Source organism: Pezoporus occidentalis, unplaced genomic scaffold (genome assembly GCF_034315485.1).
Source record: "Pezoporus occidentalis ecotype Australia unplaced genomic scaffold, CSIRO_AGI_Poc_V1 ctg94, whole genome shotgun sequence".
NCBI lineage: Eukaryota > Metazoa > Chordata > Aves > Psittaciformes > Psittacidae > Pezoporus > Pezoporus occidentalis.
The window spans coordinates 1063798-1072661 of record NW_026916304.1 but is presented as its reverse complement, the minus strand read 5'-3'; the positions used below and the strand labels follow the sequence as shown (position 1 = coordinate 1072661).

The 8864-nt window shown below is 50.4% G+C and overlaps 1 long non-coding RNA gene across 3 annotated transcripts in view; it reads left to right on the top strand.

Annotated features, from left to right (window-relative positions):
• The first annotated feature begins 233 nt into the window (after positions 1–233).
• LOC134157344 (uncharacterized) overlaps positions 234–8864 on the top strand; it is a 53547-nt gene continuing 44916 nt past the window's right edge. Inside the window, exons 1-3 of one of the 3 annotated variants that reach the window (XR_009962287.1) lie at positions 234–937; positions 3582–3696; positions 3833–4146. This is a non-coding gene — a long non-coding RNA (uncharacterized LOC134157344). Of the gene's footprint in view, positions 938–1236; positions 1475–3122; positions 3436–3581; positions 3697–3832; positions 4147–8864 lie in introns of those variants that run through there. The other 2 variants (XR_009962286.1, XR_009962288.1) reach the window with 2 other exon arrangements.

The window sequence follows — 8864 nt, the reverse complement described above, 5'->3', positions numbered from 1 at the left end:
AATTAGCAGTGCTGCGTGTTTAGAGCTTTGCTATGGATGCACTTTGGTCACAGTAAGAAGTAAGAGATTTGGGGTTTAAACCCTCCCCCCTCCCCCCCCCCCCATCTGAGTAGGAGCCATTGGCTTTCACTAGCTGCACATCCCAAGACCAGTACTCGAAAGCACCTCAGCCCCACAGTCCATTTTTTCCTTGTCTTTAAGTGCAAGCGATGGGAATTGCTAACCTTGGCTAAGAAAATTTCATTTCCTCCATCATGCTAAATGGCTCTGGTCGACATATGTTTGTTATCAGAGAGAGGTGCTATGAACACAGAGCCATTTTCTTAGCAGCTCTTTGACTCTGTGTTACCATAGTCCCACACGGCATTGGTCCTTTCCCGTTGGGAAGTCATGAATAAGAGACTATGAAGCTTGCACGTCAGATCTTCCTCAATTAATCCACCATTAGCATGTTTGGGATCCTCTACTGGATGGTTAACAGCAGCTTTGGTAACTGTATGCTGTCCATACCCAATTATGCTCTGCTAAAAATGAACTCTGCAGAACAACCTTCCTGAGCTGTCAGTGTCTCCCGTTTTCCTATTTTAACGCTTGTGTGTAGTGGCAGGCGACAGATGGTGTAGATCAGATCGATTTGATTGCATTAGGCGATTTTTTTTTCCTCCTCTCCCCCCCGACTCCTTTTCTGGAAGCCCACATTCATCTGAGAGGCGATCGCCGGGGACATGGGAAGCAAGAGCAGCCGCCGATGTGTGAAAGCAACGAGACATGGCCAGCCAGAGGCGCCGGGTCCCTTCCCGGGGTTTGTTAACATGGTAATCCGGCACCAGGAGAGAAAGCTGTTTGCTGCTGCCCACAGCCCGTTCCCCATCACACATCAGATGACTCCCTGGTTTTACACACAGTTGGAGTTCTGCTCGAAGCCTGGATTTAAAGGGTAAGCGCTTCAATAGAGGTGGATTTCTGGTGGTTACTCGGGTAGGTGGCAAAAGGAGCAAGCTTTCAGTGATTTTAGGAAGAGGCTGCCTTTGAGCGGGCGTGAATATTTTCTTCCTTCCTCCTTTCCTTCTTTCCCTTCCTTTTTGTTTTATTTTTTAATTTTTTATTCCCTCTTCCCCCCACCTCCCCACTTTCCGTTCTCCCCCCCCCCTTCAGATCAATTTCTCGCAACCCCATCGTGCCTCTCTATTGACGGATAGGCTCTGTATCTCCCCCCCCCCCCACCTCTGAAATTCGCTTTTCGTGGCAAACCCGAGCTCTGCTCAGAGCTCCGCTGCTGATAGCTTAATTGTTTAATTCCCTCCACCCGTTCTCCTCCCTTCCGGCCGCCTCCCCGCCCTCCCCAGGCACGGCAGAGGCGATGGAGGTTCCCACTGGGGCCCTTCCCCGGCCCCGCCGTGCTGGGGCTCCGGTAGCCGGGCTCTTTCTGCGGGGAAGCGCCGGTAAACATGGCTTTCGGAGCCGGTGAACAAAGGTATTTAGTGCCGAGGCGGCACCTCCCGCATGCAGCGGGGAAGGTGCGAGGCGAGCAGCGCGGCGGGGTGTTCGCTCCCCTGGTGCTCAGCATGCCCGGGGGGGGGGGGGGTAGGGTGGAGGGGAGGGTGGAGGAGAAGAAAGGGGGGGGGGGGGGTGCGACGGGGAGCGCCTGTACCGGGTTGGGCTGGGGCGGGCAGGGACCTGCCGGCGGGAGGAAGTGCGGAGCGGCGTGGGGTGCTCAGCGCTGACCGGAGCTGTCCGCAACCCCGGTGCTGAAAGGCCCGGTGGGTCGGTGGGGGTCGGTGCGGGGCCGGGCAAGGGAAGTTTCGGCAGATGCGGTATTAGAGGGGGCTTGCGGGGGGGGATGCCGTTCAGGGGAAGGGCAGTGCCAGACGGACAGAGAACTGCATGGATTTCCCCGAGAATCGCATGTTTTAATATGAAAACACCAAAAAATAATCCTCAACACCCCAAAGTTTGGATTTTTGCCTAATTCTTTTGTGGAGCGGCTCCAGATTTCGGGGAACATCGGTCCAGGTGTGCCGCCGTAGAGTGTTTTCGCCACGACTCGGTGCGTTTTACTTCTTTTCAAACGGCTTTTGTTCAAGTTGAAGGAAAGCCACCACATCGGTTATTTGAGTTGCAACGGCAGCTAAATGGGGTTGCAGCCTTCAATTTCACAGCGGGGAAAAATGACAGTGTTTGGTATTTACTTTCCAGCTGCCATTTAGAATACGACTTGAAAGCTTGCTGTTAGAGGAATATAGGAAATTACACCTAAAATGAGATTAAAATAAAGGAGAGTGAATGGGATTATTTTTTTCTTAATTTAAGATTGTATGGCTATCAAAGTATTGTTTTTTCTTTTTCACTTTGTTTTTCTCTTTTTCTTTCAAATTCAGACTCTGACTTACAAAACACATGCTGTCTTCTCGTATGTTTTCATAGGAAGAATAGTGGTAATATGTCAAGGGAAACCAGGGCTCATGTTAAGGAAGGAATCTGTAGAAAAAGCAAGCATTAGAATCATAGAATCAATCAGGTTCGAAAAGACCTTTAAGATCATCAAGTCCAACCCTGCATCTTGTATTAATTTCAGTCGGAATCTAATCAACAAGCTGGTCAGTTACCGAGTGCGGTGGATAATGAGAGCGGTGCGTGCTGCATAATTACTCCTGGCTGCAGAAGTGCGGAGCATCCCCGCTCTGCGCGGGTCTGGCGGCGCATTGCCAGCTCCCCCCACACACACCACTTTTCACGCGTCAATCCTACAGAAGCTGTCTGGTCCTCAAGCATCGGGTGCCGGGGTGAAATAACCCGGCGAAGTTCCCAATCGCCAGGAGAAGTGTGCTGTGCCATGACGTTGCAGAGATCCTTTCTATTTAGTTGGGCGAACAATAAACGTTTATTATCACCGCGGCAGATCATCAGACAAAGCTTTCCCCTCCCGCCTCATCCCCCCCCCCCCCCCCCGCCAAGTGCGAGCGCTGCTGATAAGGGAACGCGCCTGGTGACAGGCAGAGCCGCAGGCACCGTTTGGAAATAACTTCTTTTATTATTATTATTATTACTATTTTTCTTCCCCCCCCCCCTCCCCCCATCCCCGGTTCGCCTTTTGAGAGCGCGTGCGGGGGGGGGGGGGGGGGGCGGCGGGTGTCAGCGCGGTGGTTGCGCTGCCGCGAACGAAGCTGCCCGCCCGGCTCGGTGCCTCGCAGCCGCCGGGCGCTGCCGTTCTGGCACATGCGGGGAGCCAAGCGCGCTGGATGTGTACTTTGAAGCCTTTTTCTCGCCTTAGATTCTGATGGCACTTGGGTTTTTTGATGGCACCGGGGAGGCCCGGCACAGGAGCGAGCGCCTCTGCTTGAGCTCGGAGCCTTTTGCGGTGTCTTTCTTTGATTTTCTTTCTCTTTGCCGCTCTCCTTTCCGCCCTCCCTCCTCTTGGTAGCACACCGAGTCAGTGTGAGTCAGGACTTGTAAAATGCGTTTCGGAAGCCCAGATGAAAAGTCTCTCAGGCGTGGCTGCTGCCTTATCGGAGCTCTCCCAAGCCCACCTATGCAAATAGATTTGTAATATTTGTGTGTTTAACCGTGTATCTCTCTTACAGGAATCTGTTGCTGCGTGTGTCATCTCTTGCAAGCTCCCAGAGAGAACTGATGGAGCACACGGGCAGGGAATAGGATGCCAGAGAAGCACAGAGGGAGAAACCAGGCGGTCACCAGGTAAACTCAACCTTACTTTGATTTATTTCCTTTCACCTCGCCTGCGAGACCTTGCCCACTCCAGTGAGGCAGCAGGAGAGCAGAGGGACTGGACGCGTGTGTATTAAACGCCTGCTCTTCTCATTTGCCTCCGCAGGATGGGAAGGTTCAGCGTCCATTGGATATGGGACAAGATCACTCGGCAACCCTTGTGGATTCTCCTTCTTCTAGAGGGGAATTATAGTTATGGATTTATTGTCCCGGTGCAGCACTTCCACCGCCACCACCAGCAACAGCAGCAGCTTTCTGACTCTCTTCGGTGACGGGTATTCTTGGGTGGATAATACGGATTACGTTGTTATTGCTTAAGAATACGCGTAGTCGAGGAGAGTACCGGCGGCGGGCAGGCAGGCAGGCAGCGCGACCGCCCCCAGCCCACCAGCTGGCTCCTAACCTCCTCTAGTTGCCAAGGTAGCACCTTTTCCATCTTTTCCTACGCTTTGCAATGTTTCACTCTGTCTGTGTCTCTGCCAGGGCGGGGGGAGCTCGGACGCCCTGTTCCCCTGCGGAAGGTGGGGGGGGTGATGCCCGCTGCTCTGTGTGTGTGTGTGTGTGCGTGTGTGAGCAAGCCCGCGGCTGGGGAGACGGGGAAGGCTTTGCTAAGCCTCGTAGGAATGAACACACTGCAAATGGCCCCCGGGGTGCCGGGGCCGCCGGTGGCGAAGCTGCTCGCCGCGGCTGGGAAGCCCCGGCACCGACCGGCCCGCGGCCCCCCGCTCCTCTCTGGCAGGGACAGGGGGACCGGGGGTCCCCACCGGCCGGGCACGGGCTGCCCGCAGGGTCGGGGCGGCCCCGGCTCCGCCTGTGCCTGCCGCCGGAGCCCGGGATGCGGCCCCACCGCAGGCGCGTTGTGCGGGACGGGGAGACGGCGAGCAGCCCGCACGCCCACTGGGGACACTCCTGTTCCCAGCCTGGGTCGCTGCTAGGGAGCAGGTTGTGGCCGGTTGCATCGTGGGGGTTATGCCCCCCTTGCCCTCACCCTACGGTACCAGCCCGGTGGGAGCAGGATTAGAAGCCAGCTTCACGCTCAGCTGGTCGGGAAGCACCCAGAGCTCATCAGCCTGAGGCCCCACCTTGTTCAGGGCCAAGAGGTTGTTTCCCTAGATGGAGCTCAGGTGGTGGCTTCTTTGCCCCTCCCCATACCCCCAAGAGTTCAGGACTCCCCAAATCCTACTTGCGGGTGGGAGACACAAGCAAGGGAGCACTGATTCCCATCACTAGCCAAGCCATGCCTCATCTCCAACACAGAAGAAGAGGTGCATCTGTCCCTCTCTCCAGTCTCAGCAGCAGGGCACAGCCTTTGGTTAAAGCCTGGTTAGCCTCTCAGATGCTGTGCTTAGGAAAATGCAGGCATAGCATTCATGCTTTCAGTCTTTTTTCCCCTGCTCCTCTGCCCCCAAGACTGGCAGAGGCAAGGAGCAGGGTGTGATCATCCCTATGTTTCCCCATTTGAGACGTCTCCGCACGCCCGGATGATCCCAGGTTTTGCTACCTCGTAGTTGCAATTGTGAGACCACATTTCAGCCTGAAATGAATTAGATCAGGAGCCATTTTAAAGCAAGACCAAGAGTACTGTGATGAGATAGCCTTTTTGAATGGATCCTTCCCATAAGCTCAGGCTAAGAATGATTTTTAACATGGGTGAGCCAGACATGGGGTGAGCGTTAGGTTGTGAGCGAGAGGTGGGATGATGGAGAATGTCTTTCTCTCTGTCTCTTGCTTAGCAATTGAAAGGCCATCCATGTTCTGCTTAATTATTTCCAACAACTGCCAAAGGAATCTTACTCTGTTGCCTTCAGTAGCGAGTGGAGTGCTCGTTGTTACACAGATGTGTGGATCTGTTATTCTTTAGACACATCTTTGATGCTAGCACTCTGATCCTCGTGTTCCTCTAATACCACTTGAAAGCAGCTTTTTTCCTTGTAGTTTAGTATGTTCAACAGCCTCAGAAATAATGTTAAATTACGCTTTAAAAAGACACCATCAGCTGCTAAATCCTAGTCAGTTCAGCACCATAACACAAGCCACATTCACAAGCGCTGCAGGAACAGCGATGGAAAGCACTGTTTTAAACAGCCAGGTTTGTATTACAAACCTTCCTCTGATCTGAGCTTTCAGTTGACATTTTCCCTTGAGTCACGACTTAGAGTATTATCAGGAGTTCCCATTTCATCACATAAAGGATGTGGTTTTGTTTGCTCTTTGCTTGGTTGAGTATCTTGCGCAGTACGGATTGGACTGGTCTCCATAAATACAAGCTTGGCAAAATGTTCCTTTTATACCTAGTTCCTTCTGGTTGCTTTCTGTTTAGCATGATGAGCTGGTTTTGCTGAATAATGCCTTAATGACAGGGCTGATGCATTTTTAATGCGTATACTCTTTGTCACTGTCAAAATTAACATTTTGATGATTGTGGATTTCTTTCCTCTAAAACCTGTGGGGAATTGCTCTGATACTGTGGGTTATGAGAGCGAAACTGTAAGGTCCGATCGGAGAAATACTGGATGTGCTCCCCAAAAGAACCATGAACTATTGTGAGCAGCAGGAGGGCTCTTGGAACGCTGTTTCCCAATAGCATGGTCTCAGAGTGGCTCTCCCTGTTCATTAGCAGGTCCTGGGGTCTGTCACGTCTCTATAGTGGAGGACAGAAGCAGTCATTGCTGAACAACAGATCTCTAAGAAGAGACTACTGCTACTGCAGGCCTGACTTGAGGAACACACATAGCGCCCATGCTCAAGGGAGCAAGGTTGCTCCTGTTAAATCCAAAATATCTGGGGCCAAATCCGTTGCTTGATGCAATAGTAAAGCCCCAATTGATTTCACTGCGGGAAAGATTAGACCCCTAGTGAAAGGGGTTTTTACAGCACTACACTCCCTATTTTTTTGCCTTAGAAATTGCGAATCCTGTGTGCTAAAAAATGACTCTAACCCCCCCCCCCCCTGCCTCTAATGAGACTCTATGAACAGCAAAACAATAATACTAAAAGGCTGGAGTGCAGCATAATAAGAAATTACTTTATCAATACGGGGTTTTAATTGTACCAGTACGAGTATTCTCTAAGACAACGTTATAGAATGAGGCTTGTGGCAGCCCCAGCCGTGTGTTAACAGCTAGTTTGGCGAATGCATATTTCATTCGTTCAGAATACTGAATTTCTGTTTGAAAATTTGGGTTTTTTTGTAATCTGCATCCTGATAGAAAATTAAATAAAGAATTAGCCGCAAAGAATTACTGTAATTTGGCCTTTTTGGGGTTCTTTTTAAAGGCCATAATCCCATGAAGATTTCTGTCTCTGGGTAATTTTATCCACTGGAGTAGCCTCCCTCCAAGGCCGCTCCTTTAGGTAAGTCTTTGTCATGCCAGGGCCTCTGTAGCAGCACAGCTGATGGATGGGGGAGCAGGCAGTGGGGTGGCAGCCACCCTGGTGCAGAGCAGGGTGCTGCAGGGTCCCCCCAAGCAGCCACCCTGCTCTGCAGTGGGGAGGCAGCAGGGGTCTGCCCCAAGGGCTGTGCACCTCAGGCACATCATGCCCCATGATGGGATTTGGAGAAGGAAGAGTAGTTTTGGTCCCTGTTGTCCTGTGCAGACAGAGGAACAGCCCTGTCTGGGTCTACCTATAACAGGGAGCATCGCTCTGCTTAGCAATACCCTAAATTAGGTGCCATTTGATTTCAGGTGCTCTACATACCAATATTTAAGCCTACAACCCTTATACGTATGTTCATAGCTCTAAATGGAATGAATATATAATATACACACCCCTCCGAAGGGAGGCTGGAGCCTAATATGCAGAGCCCCACTCTCCCAGATAGAGGCACAAGTCCCACTCACCTCAGCAGGGCTGTGCTGTTGTAGTGTGTATTTGTGACCAGTGCTGGGATTCCTCTTGTGGCCCACAGATTTGCCTACAATAAACACATGGAGATATGTACAGTTAGGAAGATACATTCCCTTGGGATCAGTTGTGCTTTCTTTCCACTTTGAAGACTATAGCTGATTTTGAGGGGAGTGGAAGGTTTCTTCCCATATCCGTTTAGGTTCTAGTGTTCATAGGTTTTCCTGAAGGAAAACAGTAATACCTGTACATCCACAGAGCTATACACATGCTTTGCAGCTGTAAGAATAAGCTAACTGAGCCTTTTGTCTCTGGGTTTTTATATTATGCTGGAAGTGATCTATACAAGTGGATTTTTATGCTGCTTTTCTAAGATAAACAGTGACTTTCCACACACAAAAGGCTTTTCCTTCTCTTCCTTCGAAAAGATTGCTGCTTTTCTGAAAAGCAGCTCCTAGGTATTACCCTCAGCTGTTATGACACCTCACCATTTAGTGTTGTAAACTTAATCATAACACTCATTAGTAATAATCCTAATTTCTTTTACCAGATTCAGCATTTGCCTCCTGCAAGCTTCAATGGCGGAAACATTCCCTGGGCTAACGCCCATGCTGCTTGCATGCTTTTTATTGCTATTATTTAGTAACCAAACGGCTCAAAAATCAAAGGACTTGATTATCACGTACCTGCAATGCATAGAGCTATTTATAAATGTTGGCTCGATAGGAACAATGACTCAAAACTTATTCAAATGACAGGCCAAAAATAAGGAGTCTAAAAGTGAAAACCCAAGCCAGAATTCATAGAGGTGATGGGAAGAGCCTGACATCGAAGGACAGAGAGGCTCCTAGGGGAGGTAAAGAGAAGAGGCCTGGAGGTGATGGTAGAGGGTAAATGTGCTGTGGCTCTGCAGAAAGAGCAGATGAGAGGAGATGCACCAGGCGAGGAGGTATTGCAGTGTGGCACTGGGAGGATGCACCATGAGTTGGGAAAGCAGGGTTGGAACAGCGCGCACAGTTGGTCGTTTGCTGTCTGGAAAAACAGTATCTAGTTAAAAGCGACCAAGTGAAAATGAGGTGAAATGTTCCAGAAACTAGAGGGGTTGATTGATGGGAGAAAGAAGAGCCCTCAATATATAGCTGAAAGGAAGTTGTTTCATATATATTTGTGTGCGTGTTTGTGTGTATATATATATATATGAATATACATACCTAGCCAAAATGACATAATAATACCCATATAGACAAATGAGCATCCTGCTTTTGAAACCATTCTCCTCCAGTGGGAATTTT